We start from the raw sequence: 20,663 nt of genomic DNA, 5'->3' as shown, positions 1-20,663 counted from the left end.
CAGGGCGCGATAGCCGGCCTACGGAATCACCCGGTAACGCGGCGATAATAAGGCATATCGTGACTGGAAAGTTGTAAACAGCGCTCCGGGTATGATAACGGCGACGAGATCCCCGGGTGCATTAAACGACACCTTTTCGCTAACTCGTTCCTTCGTGCGCGAAGGCGAGGCGGAAGGGGATAAGGATCTCCAGGCGAGGGATGAAACGGCGCGTTCCCGTAAGTCCCGTCCCTTACGCAACGAGTCTTATAACGAGATTGTAGATAAAGGGCATTTCTGTACTGATCGTGACCGGATCGAACAAAAGAATCTTCAAGTTTGTAGCTCATGATTATCAAAGGCAACGCGAGCGACGTTCTACCCGCTCAAAAATTTCCACTTTTTGCCCGACACTCTCGTGTCACGCGATAGTCTAATTACCGTCTACCGTCTAACCACCGTCTAACCCGCCGTCGCACAGCCGACGTTACGAAAGGGCGAGAAACGATTTTACGTCGGTCTTCACGATCTGTCGGTAGTGCGAGCAACTTGTCCTCGACCTCGTCGTCGCCGACCGCCGACGAGGAATGCTCACTTTACACCTCCGGTTCTTCTTCACCTTCACCGCAGAACTACGGCCTTAAATCATAACTACGTACCGTCGTTTAGAGTGGCGCAAGAAATGAAGACAAATGCTCGGGGGTGTTATGAAGGGGAAACGCGATAGCCGCGGACATGAAGATTCGTTGCGTGCGAGTTTCTTGACGGCGCTCTTCAGGGCGCAGAAGCCAACCGAGCGAGGAATGAACGAAGCGAAAGCAAAACTTTCCAAAAGTGCGCGCCGACACAATCCCTCTTTCTTCCCCTCTTCGGCGTTGTTGATGAAAATTTGAACGATTCTACTCGGTCGCTCGTTTCACCGTCACACCGTCACACCGTCGTTTCTCCGTATCTCCTTCATTTCTCTCCGGGGAATTCTCGCGAAAGCGTCTCTCTCTCTCTCTCTCTCTCTCTCTCTCTCTCTCTCTCTCTCTCTCTCTCTCTCTCTCTTTCTCCGAGAACGTTGCCCGGAAGTTCGGTCGTTCCACGATGAACATCGGTCGGTCGATTAATTTTAAAACGAGCGAGCGACGGAGTCCGTCGTTTCGTTTGCAGACGCGTAACATCGTCGTTAACTTTCGGGACCCTGGACTCGTGCGATGTTATTATTACCGAGTTAAACCCTAAGCGACGAGACTGCCACCGACGTACGAAGTTTAATCGTCGATTTACCTCTCCTGCCCCGGAATCTCGTATTCCATGAACCTCGAGTATGAACGTGTTATACGACCGTAAAGTCTCGCTTCGCGCAGCTATCTATTTTTCTTTCCTTTTTTTACGAGAGCATACAGCTTATATATTTACATATAACATGCAATTTTTGTACACTGTCCCATAAGAATTTTATATGTTGAACACACAGATGTTGAAGGATAAATTAAGAAAAATGATGGTTTTCAATTACAAAACAAAATTTTCAATCGATTTCAAATTTAAAGAATAATGAAATTAATTTTCTATACCAAGATATAAAAGCAACGTAATCTTGAATGCAAGTCAAGCAACCTTCGTAAAATAGTTATAAATAAATAAATATATTTAACATCATAAAGATATTTGAATAAAAAAGACATAACATTGATTAAAAATGTAAATAAATAATAATTAATCCTACATTCGCGAAAAAAAAATAGTTCCGGAAATTCTCTGTATATTAAATTATTATTATAATTTTACACGGAAACAATTGGCTGAACTAATAACTTGATGCTAAAGCAAAATGAGCGTTCATAAAATGGAATCAGGATAGATATTCGATTACTTCATAAGCCGTATATTCGCTTAAGTGAGCTATAACACGAGCAAATATAATTTTTAAGGGTGAAAAGGCAGAATCTTGTTGTGCCGATAAGTCAATTGAAATCAAACGCCACTAGACGACCGATTATCGGAACGAAAGAGAGTCTCGGTACAGATAATAGATAAGCTCCATCGAGAGCGCTTCAGCATGAAATTCAACGTGAAATACACCGGCGGACGGAGAAACTCTACCATTTGCATGTGGGGACGCACGAAAGGGAGAGAACAATGGTGCCGCGTGAGTAATGTTTCAATTTTTTCCCCTAGAATCCTTTATATACACGACCGCGAATATATACGCCAGATCCAGGAATACAAAAGTCGCCGTATATATCCGAAGACAGTACGGTGCAACCTCGAACCTCACTCGATTATTCGCTAAGTAAATTTATTAATGGCAAAGAGTTTACTCGATGTTGTCTCGATGGAGAAAAAGAGAAAAAAAGAGAAAGAAAAAGAGAGAGAGAGAGAGAGAGAGAGAGAGGGAATTACTCTATACGATTAAATCGACTTCCCGCAGGCGCGTTAACGCCATTGAGTTTTCACGAGTTTTCGGAGATAGAGTCCTCGTACGCGACAAATAATTATTTTCCTAGAGAATATCTCACTTATCCCCGGGGGAAAGTGAAGGAAAAGTGCCGTTTAACGTCGGCACGTTTGTTTTCAGCTTCATAAATAATTTAAGCGACGTATAAATATTCACAACGAGCGCCTGTTCTACGCGCCGTATCGCCCTCTCGCGCGGCCTTCGTTATGGAATTCTTTCCCTTGAAGAAACAATTTTCCGAAAGTATGGTATGGCACTTACCTCCGAGCCTTTCCACCGTCACGGCTTCGATTACAGTAATTTTTCGCGCCAGCGACACGGCGAGTCGTTTCAGGAGTGGTGCGTGATTATGTTCGCGCGTGGTGGCCACGTGGTGGGATTTTGATCGACGCTTCTTGTTTTCGGCGCGTGCTCGTTAAAACGCGAGCGTGCACGCGACGCATAAATTGCGATTCGCAATCGCGTTTTATCGTATTATCGAGCGTAACACAACACATTAACTTACTTCGAGTGGGTGGTACTGCCGCGCTCTCTCTGCGAACCTCTTTCTCATAAATATTAGTTAAGGCTGTTAAAGCTACAATGAATCTCTAGTGGCTTTTACTGACAACGGAAAAAAAATTATGTATGTACAGATACGAGGTCGAAAACTACGTTATTTTTTTTTATACGCCACAGAAATTGATATATCACTCGCCGTTCGTGGAACAAAAGAAGTAGAAAATATTATATTTTATAGATTTGTAATTTAATTTTGATATTTGTAGAAATATGTACAGAACAAACAGAACAGAAGTCGTTCGTGTTCAAATAGCGTGAGTCGAATATTCCGCGGAATTACACTTGCATTCAGTTTCTTTGTTAACGTAATCCTCGTGCTCGTGTAATCCTTTGCATAGCTTGAACTGTTAATACATAATAACTAAATGTGTGAATTTAAGCCTCGGGCACTGAGGGAAAGCGAGGGAAATCTTGAATCCCGTGTCCGACTTTTCGAATACGCTCGTTGCTCGCTTCCTCGTAAAAATTCAAAATTCATTTCGCGAAAAAAAAATTATGCCGTAAATAATTCCCTCACCAGCTGCGTTATGCGTTCGTCGCTCGTCGTCGTTCCATCAGTGTGTCAATTTCTGCTTCGAAATTCCGAAAGGAAGACGATTCACACGTGCGCGCGTGCGCGCGCGAGCGCTCGATAAATTGCGATTCGCAACCGTAAAACGCAACCGATTACAATCGCGCGCGTGCAAATTTACACGATATGCAATTTAACATTACACTCGCGAACGCGTATTTATCGTCGCGTACAATGATCGAACGTGTTCATTTTCGACGCATAAAAAGAACGCGGGCAACGCGCGCAGGATAATACCCGAACCGCGAGAAAATCGCCCGGCAATATTTCAATTTCGACAGATTCAACGTACGTAATATCCGCGTAATAACCCCTACAGCGACCACCGTGTTTCGTCGATCGACGAGTGATTACCAAATGCTATCGTATCATCGAGGGAGGGAAAAACGCGTTATGCTATTCGCCCGATGCTACTCATCCGACGAGTTTATGTCATTACTCGCTTTTTCCTAATCGAAAAAAAAAAAAAATCGTGAAAGCGACATATATTCTCAATGTTAATCTAATACGATCGCACGCAATAATGTAAATGTGCTTTTTCCATGCTACCGATGATCCGCTAAATATTACAAGAAAACGCCTGATATTCTACTTGACATTCGATAGTAATTAAGAAAAGGACGGAGATTCGCGTTCGTTATCAGAATGTTATCACTGTGGCTGGCTTCAGTAGAAAGAGTAGCTTTATATAGTTAACGAGGTTTTCGCGTTTGATGAGAAATATAAGATAAGTCTGTAATATATATATATATATATATATATATATATATATATATATATATATATATGATACAAAAGTTAATTATATCAACAAAAATTTTATTAACTTTTATTACACCATTTAGAAGATATTTACTTTTAAAAGTATAGAATTTTACATTATAAGTATATACGCAATCTTATTCTGCAGAAATTTTCTCTTAATTTGAAACATATAATACAGAAATTTAAAAATCGTTATAATTATGAAATAAACATTTAAGTTAATTATAGTAAAGTTTCATCTAACTAAAACGTAGAGTTAGAGAGAAATTAATATTCTTCAATAAAGAAAAACAAGAATATTTGTTAAATGAATACGAGTATGGTGATGTAGCAACATTACATGCATGACTGAGTGATATTTGAAATAATAAATAAAAATATAATACATTTATGATAAAACATATTAATTTATATATTTTGAATTCAAATGTTATTTAATTTATTATTTTATAAAGTAAAATGATTAATAAATATCAGATTCATGTCTTGTTTCCTACTATTGGCTTACATTAAATGAGCGTACTTATAACTTTTATTTTGTCATTATATTTAATAACATATAAAATTAACAATGATTATGTGAGAATGATACTAGCAAATTAAATAATGTTGATAATGTTTTTATATTCTTATTTTATGTTTTTATATTATTATTTTAATCGATTTATGTGATTTTAAAAATAAAATTATTAACTAGGAAGTAACATTGGAATCTTTTTAAGATAAGATTTTTTTTTAACATGATTGTTCTTGCTCTTATTGGCTTCTTTATTGGATTTAAATATATAAATCAATCATATTAAAAAAATCTTACAAAGTTAGTTATAAAATTGTTTTTTTACGAAATGGAGCCAATATATAAACAATAATAAATATACTTAAAAACGTGCTTAAAAATGCGTCCACACCTACTAATTTTAATAATTTCATAAATGTATAATTAATGTCAAAACTAATAAAAGAAATAAAGTAAAATAAACAGAGTGCGGCGCGATTAAGATTCGTGAATAATCAGCATAAAATATGATATAATGAAACATAAACATCAAAATGAAGATTATATTTCATTATATATTTTACACGATATATCGCATATCTTTAATCACATCGCATTTTAATAATCTATATTTCATTTTTTAGTATTAATTTTAATCTACGTTTAACTTGTTCTTTATCTTCTTATAATCGTTAGAACTTAAAAAAAGATTAAAAAAAAATTAAATCGACATTGCAATTAATCTACATTGATAGAAATGGACACATTTTATTTGACGGCTTGCGACGCTTTTGAATATTACTTACATTTGTTGAATAATCGACGAACGATCGAGATACTCTACTCCTTAATTTTTCCATATTTCTGAACGGCGCCAATACAAGCCACGATTCACATACGAAAAGTAATTAATCAATAAGAAAGTTGTGTGAGCAAAAATCGAAAAACGCGCGATGAACGAAAACCGAAAATGCGTGATGACGCGATGCGAAAATTACCATGAAGACGAAACACATCCAACTCACTCAACGTCTCGAGAGCGACTGGGATATCGAGATTAAATAATTTCAAGAGCGTGCGAGCGAAAAGAATATACCATAAAAACAAACGGGAAGCTTCCCAGCGATTCTCGGAATTCGTAGTGGGGCGACGTGCGATCAACAACAACGCGTTCGGCATTACAAGGACAAGTCGTCGTGCGCTTCGAGTCGTTTCGAGACCGTTCTATAGAGCGGACGTGTTTCGTGCTTAGATAATTTTTGCATTGCGTTATCGCACATTTTTATCTTTGTTTTCCAATACCGATCAACTTAATTTTACCAATTTTCAATTTTGTATTCTTCAAGACACATCGTGTTTAAGATACATTCGATTGGAGACACGATTATTCCTGGTTAGTGTAGTAGAACGAGAACCAATAAGAATAAAAAGAAGAGAAGACTTCTGATTGGTCCGATTGACGTGTGAACCCCTTCGGTGTCCCCTCGCCAGTCGCCAAATAACCGCCATTGTGAGTGGATTAATTTTGGAAGTGTCGTACATTGTGTTACATTGTGGATTAAATATGTCGAAAGAAAGTGTCCCGAAAGTGCCTCGGAAGTGCGAACGACAACATCGATTGATAGCGATCATTTCGATATCATTGGTGAGGTAATTATTTAGAATACCGGTCTTCACCTTCGATTTTGATAAAATTGGGCTCAATCGACGCGGTTTCACTCAAAAGAATCATGGCAGAAAAACGCGACGGCGCGAACTAAGATATTAAGCATTAAAGTTGACCACTTTTTTGATTAGAAAATTTGTCATAGCGACTCGATACAGCGCTGTACATACTCGAAATGCAATCTTTCACCTTACTAAATTAATGAGTATCATATACTAAAATAATAGATCCTAGAAAGATTAACAAAGATCCCAACGCGAGGATTGGGTGTGAAGCTTTTGCTAATCTTTTTATTTTGTTATAAATCTAATTCGCTTTGTAATTTGTTTTCGTAATTCACTTTGTAATAGTGGGGGGGGGGGGGCTTCGTCCCTCCAACCCGAGTGAAATCGCGTCGATTGAATCCAATTTTATCAAAATCGGAGATCAAGACCGGTATTCTAAGTAATTACTCATTGTGACATCATCAATTGTTTGGTCTGCCTGAGGATGTACATCTCCATCACGGATTCATCTGATGAAAGAACAACAAAACGAGGAGTCTACAATTATATTTATAATATATTCGGTGAGTCTACAATTATATTTATAATAAATTGAATATTGAATATTATATAAGTTTTTCAAACATAAAAAAATTAAGTTATAAAAATATATCAACGTTTGCATTTTTTATACGATTTTTCTACGTTATTTTATACGTATAATTGGAATATGAGAATTGACACATTAGATTTCTTATTACGAAAAGAATTTGTGGTCTTACTCTTTGTAACTTGTGAATTGAGGAAAATAGAATCGTTAATGTGGAATATAGATCGCTGACATAAGTGTGGTCAATCTAATCCAATTAATAGTAACGAAGTGAACATTAATTGACCACCGGCATTGTGGCTACTCCATACAATCCGTTTATGAGCAACAAATCGGACAATTAATGCTACTAATAAATTTTAATACGTCATCATTCTCACTTATTTAACAATAGTAAATTTTGGATAACATTGTGATTATGAAAACAAACCCAATTTTCTATATATTGTATTTAAAGGCAGTATCGTACATGTATACAAGTAAATTAATTTGCAAATGGATTATTTCTTGAAAAATCGAGGAAAATTATATTTCCAACGTAATTATAGTTAATGATACACACTTTTAAATATTATTTTTTAATTCTCACAAATAGATATAAGAATAAAATATTAAAAATATCAAAATTAAATAATAACATTATCACGTTAATTAAACAATAAACTTTATGAAAAATTTTTTCTTAATTATCTCCCTTTATAGTTTAGCCGAGCTTGTTTTTGCTCGAATGGATGCTTGGAAAAAAAAGTTAAATAAGTTTTAATTGTCTATAAGTTTTAATTATTTCGCCTCAAAGGCGTGAAATCAAGATGCTGCTAAGATTTATTCATCGAGATCAAATAAAGCCCGCACGTACATTTAACGGTTAATTAAGTATGCGTCCGCGAAACTTTGCGCACGTTTCCAGAATTAATTCGCGCCCCCCCCCCCTCCCCCCGGATCCGGGGATTTTAGAAAGAGACACGCGAGCAGTTTGGATTCCGTGAAAGGTCGACCGCCGGGGCAATCGCCGGGCGTTAACGACGGGGAGGAGGGGGTGAGCAGCCGCGCGCTGCGATTTAAAAGAACGGGAGTTTGTGCACAGCAGCGTGATACGCGAAATCGACGAGCACGCTCTACCCCGACTACTCGAGGAACGTTTCATTATTCAGCGGACCCCGCATGCAGTAACACGCGTCCTTCCCGGAATTCACGTGCGAGCGAGGCACCTCGCTGGGAGTTGGGAGGAAGAGGAGGAGGGGGGGGGGGGGGAGCGAGCCCGGTAGCCCGTGTACGTGTTGAGTTTTTTTTCCCCCGCCCCCCTCGTAGCTTCATTATATATAGGGTGGCGGTCGAACTACTCTCTCGCGTCTCCTCGTTATCTCCACGCCAGATTGCTTCTCGATTAGGAATTCTCCTCGATCTGGCGCATCCGATCTTGTCTTTTTACGTCCCTTTTGTGCTGCAGAGTTTTTCGCACACAATACGTAATTCAAGAGCTTTTAATATTGCATGTAATTCTGCACGGGAAAGCAATAGATTCCACTCTTTTCCTCTTCCTGCCTTCCCCCCCCCTTTTCCCCTTCTCGCTAACTTTGCTTTTATCTCCGTAATGAAATTTATGTCAGCGATTTGAAAAATTCCGGACGTAACAATTTTCGATATAAAAATTTCATGAATTCGAATATTCGCTGTTATCAGTGAAACATCATTTTCATCTCACTTTATGGCGCGACGAGTACTGCTATTTCCAAACGAGACAAGGGAGACAAAATTAAAGCTCTCGAATGCGATACTGTGTTATAAATGATATTATAAATGGTGTTGACCAGCAGTGACTTTTCCATCATTATGTCCAAAACGGCTGCCGTTATTTTGCATATTTTGTTCTCCGAGTTCTCATTTAATATAACATCACTATCTAAGCCATTGATTATGTAGGTTGTCATCTGGACCGATTCAGCCAATTTTAAAAGATCAATAAAGTTGCCAGTGGTTAAAGAAAACAGAATATAAATATACAATATAAAAACAGAAATAATTAATTTCATATGCATTTGATAATGCGACTGTTAAATAAATAAACAAACATTATCTTATTTCACGATGAGAAAATAGCGAACTTTGTTTGAATTGTACATTCTTGATGCGCTCAGTTCACAAGATATTCCGGGATAATTATGCATTATTAATAATATTAATAATATCACGAAAAAATAAAATCAAAAATAGGAATTTGCGCGCGCGATAATAGATCTTTAACTATGCTTTTTTCAAAAATATCGAACGATATGCAGAGATCATTTTCTACCTAAAATAAGAATTATATTGTAAAAGAGAAGATGATATTATAGATCGTGTATTATGTAATTTCTCCGTTATTGGATAACAAAAATAACTCTTGAATAACAAATCGAATTCTAATGATTTATGTAGTGACTTATGGAATTATTTATTTAATAATCCTCCATTATGCAATTACATTATGCAATGCCAATACAAAATAGCACACATTTGTTATAATGCATTTTTATTTACGAAACTTTTCCATTTTAGCATTTAATTATATATACTTTCTCATTTCTTTTAAACTTGAGCGTATTATTACATGAGTGTATGTACTTGAGTATTTTTTTGAGTATTTTATTTAACATTTTATTTGGCTATACATATTTTGAATTATGCAAAGTTAAACAATAGCATTTTTTTAATGAGATCCTCTTAGTATGCTGATAATATGGCTACTTTCGAAATTTTCAAAGTAATTCTTCGATAATAATTTAAGTTCACTTAAAAAATGTAAAAGTCTAAAAGTTTGTTTTATAAAAACTGTTCTTTTCAAAGTTTGTTTGTGATCTATCTTTTAATTGAAATAAGTCAACATCTACCTCTATTTTAAAACTTCGCGGTTATATTATAGTTCTTTCTTAACAGTTTATTTTAAACAAATATATAATTTATAACAAAATACTGTGTTTTTTGTTATAAATGATATATAATTTTATAACAAAATACTGTGTCTTTTTTTAAACAAAATTAATTTTTTTAAATTTATTTTCGTGGTAGCTTATATTACCATCTATTTCTCTTCAACTCGTTCATATCATTTTTATAAATGATCTTCATTGTAATAAATATTTCATCACTTTGAATTTAGAACCTATTGATACTAACACTTTGATGAATAAAGCGTTGAATGATATAATCGTTAAATTTTCAATTTAAGATATTGATTGTTACAGACAAAATTATGATATAAATGTAAATGGATAGCTATAATATTACCTTCTCCTCTAATATTTAATTAATTACGAAGATGAGTTGAATTGCAAAGTCTGGTGGATAAACCAGAATTATACGGAACAGTCGGTGAGTTATATCTTAAATAACGTCACGGTACAATTTGCGCTTTCAAGATAAGCAGATGCGGCGGGCAGCAGGGATAAGTTAGAAATTAGCTTGTGTCAGCGCTTGCGATTTACGTAAAGCGCGTCTCTTTGCATGCGTGTTTTGCTCGCTTTGAAGCACGAACTTGGTAGTTGACTGCACGTGAAGTGTCGGAGAAGTTTTTAAGTCGCGTGAGATTTCGTGCAAACCCTCCTCGCCGGAGTCGAATTACGTTTCCTCGGGACGGATCGGGAAAGTGCATTAGTTCGACGAGCGTGTCTCGGTTTATCGGTTATCGACTTATGGCGCATCGTGGATCGATACATAAAGTCGTAAATTATCGTTCAGCGGTCATACTCGCTTATACCTTTCACTCTATCCAAAAAAAAAAAAAAAAAAAAAATAAAAGAAAATCGAGATTTCATTCTATGAAATAGAATTCTGAAAAGATTTAAGAGATTGAAAGCCAGGCAGTCATTTGTTTAACCACGTTGCTAAAGATTTAGCTTTACGGAAAAGTTAATAACGTAGCTGAAATGATTAAAGAAAAGAGAAGTAAATGTTTTAATTACAATTTTGTCGAGCGAGTTAAAATAATTTCTGAGTAACTTCTCTGAAGGCTTTAAAGTAATCTAGGATTCTTACACTGATTTTACGGTTATTTCAATTTTTTCGGGCATTAAACTGGCCACCGTGTCGCGGTAGCTGGATATTTCGGAAAGTTTCCTGACTGCGTAAACGAGAGGGAAGTTATTAATCTCCAAGGCAGGGCGGTGCGGAAGCGATGTCTCTTAGTTTGCGCCGCGTTAATGTGCCCGGCCGGAAAAAGAGAGATCAGGGAGAAATGAAGCTCGGCATGGGAAATTCATACATTTCGTGCTCTTGTATCCGACCACTTTTTTCCGCTGTTCTTCTTCGTTCCTTTTTCAACCCCTCTTCCCGTCATCTCTGTCGATTTTTCTCTACGTCTCTGTCGCCGCTCTTTCTTTTCTCGTTCCATTCTCTTGTCAAATCGATAAAGGTTTCAATTTATTTCGAAAATATTTTTACCTCCTCGCAATTGCATGCTCGACGTAATATCGCAAATAACAATCCCACCGAAGAAAGGATCGCATATTCCACAAAGAAGTTACCGACGTTAAAGACGATGTAACGTAAATTCGAATTAGCGAAACTATATATATATAGGATATTCATGAATCTTGAGAAGTGCATTCTGAGTGCACACTGAGAGAAAACAAAACAATTTTAGCAACTATATTTATGACAATGTTTATTCTGGCAACTATATTTATGACCAAATTAATGAAATTTAAGTACTTGAACTAGTTTTTCCAAATCAACAAATACTGAATAAAAATTACGGTAACAATATATATGAATATATATATATATATATATATATGTGAATTGATAGTGAAATAACGACTCAACTATAATTACATAGTTATATAAACTTTATACAGATAAAATATGACACTATATTTTTCCATTTTAAAATATTTTTATGAAATAATGCCATAATATCATCGAGTTAAGTTTTAATTTAAAAAAATACATATTGACGAACGATGTACAATATATTAATTTATCTAATCAAATCTAACGATTTACTACAAATGATTAATGTCACTATATTTTTTGGCTCATAACTTGTTGATTATTTTTATTACAACTTTACTATACATCGTTGTGGCGATATTCGTGTACAAATTTCTAATTGCTGGTACGACTTTTTTCTCTAAGTGTACAAATATAATTTTAATTGCGATTGTGATGATTAACTTTGTTTAAATTTCGCAACTGAATACGGCTGTTATTTCTATGCAAAATACACTAGCTGATTTGTCACGTCTGGTCAAGATCACATTGGCTCTATCATCATACGAGTGGCATTGATTTTATAATTAATTAGTCGCGCTGTGTCCTGTGAACGCGAACGATCGCACGGGGTAAGGTTTGACTAATCGTCCAATCAATTAATATAACGACAGCAGTCGATACCGAGCCCCCCGGTGGGGTATTCGTTCGCGTGTACATTAGCGATTTGCGTTTAACTAGTTTCAAAGCACGTGCAAGATAGTGTACACAGCTATGATTAAGCGCGGCAGCGTATACAAAGGCCGTCGTACACGGTTGATAAAGGAGTAATGCTCCTGCAAAGTGTACGTGATAGACACCCGGCATATGATAACAAAATTAATAACGGTTTTTCGACGCTCGTTACATCGAAGCTCGTTTTACCTTGGATACAACGATATAAATTACTCGAGACATGGTATTTTGTTGCATCCCAAATGCAAATTCCCGCGGCTCTCCCAGCCGCATTAATTGCGCGCCGTGAAAGAAACATCGAGATGAGTCTCTCTAACTAGATTGGGATGGTTTTTACGATAACGCGTTTTATTTTCTTATTCGTACGTGCCGCGGCTCGCTCTACTGTGCGAACTTTTTAAACGTGAATTAACAGTCTGCTGGCACACCACCGTGTCACGGGAATAAGAATAACAAAAATCTAGATCTGCTCTCCCGGTTTCTCTCTCGCTCCCTACCTACGGGCGAGGCGGGCAAGCGAGCGGGATGAAAAACTTGGCGCCGGCTTTGACCATTAAGTCCTTTCCCAGTACCGAGGAAGAGTACTTTGGTATACCTGTGACCCACTCTTCGCCAAGTCGTTGGAAAGTTTCTCGACAAGCGGCGCTCCTTATAATTCACCGATTCCACTCGTTCGAAAGTATTTTTTGGGGGCGCGATCATTATCGCATAATCGGAGGACCCGTTGCTTCCCGCCTCCCTCCTCTCCCCCCCGCGTGCAGTCGCTGCGTTTTAATAATCACGCGGCATTCGATATACACAAAGCCCGCGTGGAGAGCGGGAGTCTTTTGAAGTCGGAAAGTCGCCGCGTAATCGCCGCGTATACGCCACGCGTGAAACACACGGTGAAACAAACGAGTTTGATCACGTAAACATGCGGGCGCCTTTGACGTCCATTTCCAACAGAAGTTTCCTTCGCCGGCCGCGAGCACGACATACATCACGCGCGTCTCTCGCAAACGATCGTATCAATGCAGGCTCGAATATACAACTTTGCGAAATTCGCCTCGTGTTTTTCATCAGCGCGTAGAAGTGGCTTTCGCATCGATCTTCGAAACTAGCTCTAGACGCATTAATCCTCGGGTGTACGTAAGTAAAAAAAAAAAATAACGAGATTTGTAAGACACTCGCGGGGGTTTTACGTCGCCAGGCCGGATGAGAAGTTCCTTATTGGGATTCTCAATCAGTTTCTTTGCATTTCCGATTCCCGATTTTTTTAGATCGATCTTATAGCTTCGATTACTAGTGAATCGATTTTTGAGACCAAAAATCGATTCTATAAAAGTATAAAATATAAATATAATCATACTAAACGCATTGATTGATTTTTCGTGTATATACATAGCGTTTATACAATTTAGGCTTCGATACATTTGTACTTATTTTAAGAGTCTATCGGTTTCTTTTGCCTATATTTTCATTTACGTTTAAGTTAAGAATATCGCAATAATGTATATAAAATAAGCAATAAACATATATTAGCAAATAATAATTATTATTTTATATTTATACAAAAATATGTTATAAAAAATTGTGCTAGCTCAAATAATAAATAATAATAGATTTAATATTTTGTAAAATTAGATAAAAATATCGATTTTTGATGAATCAATTCTTTGACAGTCAATTTTTTGGCGAATTGTTTTTTAAACCTCCAACTTAGATCGAATCCAAAAAAATCGATTCTTTTGAAAAAGTTGCCTACCCCTAATTGAGAGAGCGATTATTAACTCGGTCTCTCGGAAAATTCTTGAGCGCGGTTAAAATACTCGGGAATAATTTTTATTAAACTTATCTAGGGCTTTAATTTCCGCTCAATTAATGATTCAATTTCCTTTATAGCAATCTTTCCGACTTGCCGATTTCACTAATGCGTTCGAAAGCGTTTGAGATTTGTCTACCACTTTCATCCCTTAATCCGGTCTACGCACGTCCTTCCCCGTTGCACCAGACTTTCGCAACACGATGTTGTATTTGTTTTAATTAATTTGCCCTGTCATACGGCTGTGTGCGGGCGGACGAACGAAAATCCTGCATGCGTAGCGAGGAGCGTGCGTTTGATACGCGTGTTAATTGAGCCGCCGCTGTTGCCAGCCAAACGGCCAGTAAAAAGAGATCGGTCGCAGCTACATCGCGTAGCAAATTTAATTTTTTTCGGCCTGTTAGCCGCCCTTTGGTTTATTTTACGCTATACCGATACCTACGTGCGTTGTTTGTTACACGCAAATGTTAGGTATAGCCACGATACATCGTATTTGCTCTATTGCTTTTCCAGTATGTCGCATCACATTGCGCGACACGATATGTTCGTTGACTGGAAATGATTAAAAAAATGCCCGCGTCATGAATTTTTTTTTGTGGTTTGTATATTGTTCCGTAAACTACAAATGTGTGGATGTATACATGTATACACACATACGTACATTCATGCATATACACACATATACACACATATTGCATACATACAAGTGATCTACTCTATGCGACCGACTATAGATGGAATTTTCAGTATCAACGCGTTTTTAGCCATTCGCACGATAGAATCGGTTTCTTTTGCCTATATTTTTCATGGCGTGACCTGAAAAGGGCTGACTTATGCATTCGGTTTGGCGAAAAATATAACGGATGAATGTTTCAAAAACTATTCACGCTTAGATATTCGAAAAATCTAAAGCTCACCAGGCATTGAGAGAGAGAGAGAGAGAGAGAGAGAGAGTGTGTGTGTGTGTGTGTGTTCCTTCAATAATAAAAGCCCTCGATTTTCGTCTTCATCGGACTTTCAATTATATCCCATACGTGACAAAATTTATCTGATCCGTTTTGCGAAGTAACGCGAAATCGATACGAGGGGGATACATTCGCGTAGTGGCTCGCTGTCAGATTCCGGGGAGAAACGATTGTCGACGTAGCGTGAAAAAGCGTGTACGTTTGCGGCGGTTACCGCACGGTCGATATACACAACCCCACCGACAGGTCTCGATGGAAACGGAAGCGCAGATAGCCTGCCTCTTTACGGAAATGAAGCAATCGCCAAGAGCCGAGGCGCGGCGGTCTTATTGCCTTCCCAGACTGTCGTAACGTCAGGATGCCATTGACGCCTTCTCCATCACGCGAAATAAGCTCGAACTTTCAACCGGGAATAGAAATTTATGCGCCAGAACGGAGGCACATAAACCTCCCGGCCGACCAATAAAAACTACATATCTGGTTGCGGTATTTCAGGAAAATGTGAGCGAGCCAAGGCTCTTCGCGAGGAGAGAGAGAGAGAGAGAGAGAGAGAGAGAGAGAGAGAGAGAGAGAGACGACGCTATTACGGGACCTCGTACGTTTTATCGAATGGATTGATTCGTATTTGTATCAGTCTAACGATGATACTGGTTTTCAATTAACAAACGTCAATTATTTCGCGAAGGGGGGGAAGTTCGTCGCTGCTGTTTTTTCCCATTAAACCGGATTCGTCGGCGATTTGCGTGTACAAACAAGGGATCACTATTTGCTGAAACGAGGTCGCGAACTCCTCTCACTCTCTCGCTTTGTCTCTGTCTCTCTTGTTCTACTCTTCTGCCATTTATTTGTAAGAGTTAGAATATGTAAGGTGCCAGGCGCACAAATGACCTCATCCCGGGAATTAATGAATGAGACGAAGCGAATTGAGTAAGATGCTGTGGATCAGGTCACGTAACGGGGATAAAATTTTCCTTCGATTGATCGAGAAAATCTTCGCGATTCTCGTGACGATATTGTTCGACGAATCGGTCCACCATGACATGTAATACATTCACCGCACTCCTGCAAGCGTTTCCTTTAATTCTTTTTTCTCCCCCCCCCCCCTTTTTTTCCTTTCTTTTCTCTCGCCCTGTCGGTCACCGACCATGACGGAGATGAAAGAAGAGTGGAAGAAGAGGTCGACCGACCGAGAATGCGGGAAGATAAAGAGGAAACTTTCGAAGCACTTGAAATACTTGGCGCTTCGGAATTCACTGATCTCCGCGCGACGAGGTAAATGTGTCGACTAAAGAATCTTTCATCCTCCACTATTTCTTCACCTCTGTCCAACCGGAGTTTAATCAAGATTTACGTCGAGTAACTGAAGATCTTTCCTATAGTTAAAAAAACGGAAAACTAGCTTTACTTTTTTTATATTGTTATTATTACTTTTTTAATTTTAAACATATAAATGCGTTATGTTTTTATATTTCATTTTTACTAAAATTTTTTATGTAAATTTCATTTCTAAATTCATAAAGAATTGTAAACAAAAGTATTTAAATTGTGCGCGATATTTATTGATTAAATTTTCGCACATATTTTTGCGACTTTATTTCCAGAACGCCATGTTATTTATGAGCGTTATCATTTATTCAGTGATGTGGAAAATGGAAAGTATCCGATTATACGAGACTTATAGCAGAGGCAATTTCGTTTATTAGATTAATCAACAATTTAACTTTTTTTTATTTAATTTCCTGGTGCTACGTTGAAAACGATACTTGCGGGTTGTGCAAAATAATTTTCAGTTTCGATTATGGAACAAGAGTATCAAATCTAATAACAGCAATGGAGGTAATTCATGAGTTACATTGCATCGTTTACGATTTACAAAATGAAAATATATTTTCCAATTTAAAAGTTAACTTGTTATCCAGTTTCATTAAAGATGATTATAACAATTCTACAAATACATTAGAGATAACAAAGACTTTTATACGTAAAAAGGAACAATAATTTATTTCGTGTGTTTTATTTGTAATTAACAATATTTTCATTTTTAACCTTAATTGCTTGTTTATATAGCGCACGTATTAAAAACAAAGGATTTTTGAAAAACGGCAATGAAGCTGTTGTTCAATTACATTTTATTTTTTAAAAGTCAGTTATTTACTTGATAAAAAAAACTTAATAAAAAAGATGAAAAAAAACTATCTTGGGGCGATATTTTCAATAAAAACAGATTTAGCACAGGAACCGCTTTAATCACTGTGTTCGCCAGCTAGTACTCGAGCGTCTAGACTTATTTAATCGATTGTCACTTTAGGAAAGCCTCGTCGTGTGTCGATTAAGAGACGTCCTCGAGACATCTGACATGCATAATCGCGTTTTCCCGAATGTTATGTACGTCGACGACGATTTATATAGAGGTTTTCTCATAGAGTGTCGCTGCCATCGTGGTTGCATCGTAAAGGTGGCCGTAATGTCTATCCAGTGGACACAATGGGCCATATCCCACGTCGCGCGTTTACCGCTAAACCTGCGGCTATTTTCTCCTAAGTTTTAGTGCCACATTTGGAAACGTCCGCGGGCCGATCGTAAATAAAAACTCAGACTCAGGTGAGAGCGTTTTCACGGCTCGACTGATCTAAGTGCCTCGCAACGATGATATATCTCGCGCCTTATATCCCCCGCGGAAAATCTTCCGTTATTACGAGCCGTATTAAATGTGCTTCGACGACGTTCCGATAACACGCGATAACCTTCGCGGTTGCGTTCTTTTTCCGATTTGAAACGCGCAATCTGTCATTTGACCATCGACTACTCATACAATTACCTTCCCCGCAATAATCCAATGTGAGTGAGTCGTTCTTTTATCCTTCATTTATCAAATATCTTAAAATTATAGACTTCTGTCGCGTAATTAATCATTCCGGCTGTTCTTAACAACATCTTCTATACGAGTTGAAGGTTTAAGAGCCTTTTTCGATCGCTGATTGGCGATATTTACAAGTTGGGATGAATTCGCAAAAATGCCTAGGAAACGAGGGAAGAAAATACGGAAAGATACGGAGGACTAGGAAAGGAGCAGGATCGAGATAGACAGATAGAGAGAGAAATGGGGAAGGAGTTGCATTAGTTAATTAGATTGGGCAGGAGGCGTGACGTCGTAATTATTGCAACGTGGCTTTAGCTACCACGCTTGCCTGCCTGTCTACCTGCCTGCCAGCGTTCTCTCCTGCCTACAGGTTTGTCTGCCTGCCTGCCTGCCTACCTGCCTGCCTGCCTGCCTGCCTGCCACGACAAAGTTATTAATTGCTTCCTACCATTCTCGCGCGCGGGCGAACCCTCGACCCCAACTCTGGGAGCGTAAAGCGTTTATTCGGCGCTCCATCCTCTCCCTCCGGCTCGTTCAACATCCACCTATACGCTCGTGTAATCGCTATCGCTATTCGTCATTGCGCGCTTGCGCTCGCGAAAGGTATTCTTCTAACAGACAGCTTGCCACCGCAACCGCCGCCTGCTTAATGGCAACGCATGACTGGAGCCTCGCGCGAATTGTCGGCGCAGTTTTTAAAAACCCGGCCACCCCTATCTCGCGAATCTTTCCCGCCCCGGTATTTTCGCAGTGTATCTGTTTCAACGAGAGCTCCACTCGCGGCACGGTGAAGCTGAGGAGAAATTTTATATCGCAATTTTTGCACAGAGATTCGTTTAATTCCGAGCGTATCTTCCTTCGAATCTCTCTCTCTCTCTCTCTCTCTCTCTCTCTCTCTCTCTCTGTTCACACAGATTGAAAAATGTAAAAGTATCGCGATATCAAAGACATAATGCAATTCACTCGAGATAAGCGGGAGATTAAAATGAGAGAATTTGTTACGCAATCATATCAATTTTTCATATCGCATTCATTCCGCGTAAGTGCATCCTCAATATCAACATCCTATTTTCCTCGCGGCACGCCTTCGAAGGGCGGTAATAAAAAAAAAAAAAAAAAAAACCATTGAAACTAGAGAGTGCATATGGTATCTTAACTTCCGCGTATTATACGGCGAACTCGCTGAAAGTTGCCTTATCAATCATCACACGGCGGAAACTTATAGAAAACGCCGCGCGCGTCTGCATCGTGATTTATAATCTTCGATAACTTTTGCGTAAAAAGGGAAGGCGCGCCCTGCGCATGAGAAGCCCAACTTCGCTGTACGCGCCTCCAGAAGATGTAGTCCGTCTTTTTCTCTTTGACTTTTTGTTTGTGTTTCTTTTCTTTTCTTTTTTTTTTCCTCCTCCTTTAACGCCACGGTTAAGGCAGACGCCGGACCACCTGCGGGGTCGGAGATAAAGTGATAACGTTGACGGGCGAGAGCTCGGCGATCCCGCCGCCGAGTGCATCGCCGATCCGAAGGTAATTTTAACCGTCAACTGCAGCCAGCAACGCGCCGGTATCGCCATTAAAGCGCAATTTTCAGCAGGCAGGTAAAAAGACGTGGAGCTTTTTGTGACGTCGCCGTCAGGTGTGCACTCAGGTAAGTGGATAAGGATGACGCCGCGGAAAGATAAAAGCGCGGATCCGACGTGTAGATATTACAACGTGTTTTTCTTTCTTTTTTTTTTCTTTTTTTTTTCTTTTTTTTTCGCGCGATCCTTTTTTTTTCTCCCACCAGTGACACTCGTCTAGTCTTGGATGCAATTTTAGCCCGTGCCCCGGATTATTAATGAACTTCGATCGGCCGTTCAATTAGTTTTTGAAGAATACATTTACTTCTGTTTAATAATTACCGTATTGTTTATACAAACATCAGTGATATATCGTGGTTTGCGCCCATTATAAATGCTGCGGAAATAATTCAGTAATTTAATGCTATATGTGAGACAATATTCAAACGATCATTGCATAGTTAAACGGGATAATTTTACAATAAATTGGTAAACATATGCGAGTATACGCGCGCGCGCGCGCGCGCGTGTGTGTGTGTGTGTGTGTGTGTGTGTGTGTGCACATACACACGTATATTAAAAATCGATATATACATATATAGTCACAAATATATCCCGCGAAAGAATCGAAATGACATACGTTAGCTGCAAGGTAGAGGTAATCAAGTAAAGACCAATTCGATCGATTTATCCTGATCGATCGACCGGTGCATCCACCGTAAATTGAAAAACAACGCCGACATATATGCGCAACGAGCCACGCAAAATAGAATACTCCATTTTTTACACGGTTCGATCTCGGTGCGGCATGGGGGTGGCATTCCAATCAACAAAAGGACAGTTTCGAAACAATTCACCCTCTTTTTTTTTTTTTTTTGTCGTTCAATTTTTGTCGGACTTTGCCGTTTCCATCGCGCCGTGTCGCGTCACGTCGCGTCGCGTCACATCGCGTCACATCGCGTCACATCGCGTCGCACACTCC

At 38.5% G+C, this 20,663-nt stretch overlaps 1 protein-coding gene and 1 long non-coding RNA gene across 5 annotated transcripts in view; one reads left to right on the top strand and one right to left on the bottom strand.

Annotated features, from left to right (window-relative positions):
* Positions 1–20,663, bottom strand: part of LOC105429461 (opioid-binding protein/cell adhesion molecule homolog) — a 193,117-nt gene that overhangs the window by 98,513 nt on the left and 73,941 nt on the right. Inside the window, exon 1 of one of the 2 annotated variants that reach the window (XM_089083108.1) lies at positions 5,625–5,763. The exons of the other annotated variant lie outside the window; for it this stretch is intronic. The gene's annotated coding sequence lies outside the window, so the exon portion shown is untranslated. Of the gene's footprint in view, positions 1–5,624; positions 5,764–20,663 lie in introns of those variants that run through there. 2 annotated transcript variants of the gene reach the window in all.
* Positions 5,828–20,663, top strand: part of LOC148934924 (uncharacterized) — a 214,717-nt gene continuing 199,881 nt past the window's right edge. Inside the window, exons 1-2 of one of the 3 annotated variants that reach the window (XR_016140834.1) lie at positions 5,828–6,468; positions 6,973–7,052. This is a non-coding gene — a long non-coding RNA (uncharacterized LOC148934924). Of the gene's footprint in view, positions 7,053–20,663 lie in introns of all 3 variants that reach the window. The other 2 variants (XR_016140835.1, XR_016140836.1) reach the window with 2 other exon arrangements.

Source organism: Pogonomyrmex barbatus, unplaced genomic scaffold (genome assembly GCF_055798465.1).
Source record: "Pogonomyrmex barbatus isolate J1 unplaced genomic scaffold, ASM5579846v1 scaffold7, whole genome shotgun sequence".
NCBI classification, from domain to species: Eukaryota; Metazoa; Arthropoda; class Insecta; order Hymenoptera; family Formicidae; genus Pogonomyrmex; species Pogonomyrmex barbatus.
This window is presented reverse-complemented; position numbering and strand designations above follow the sequence as displayed.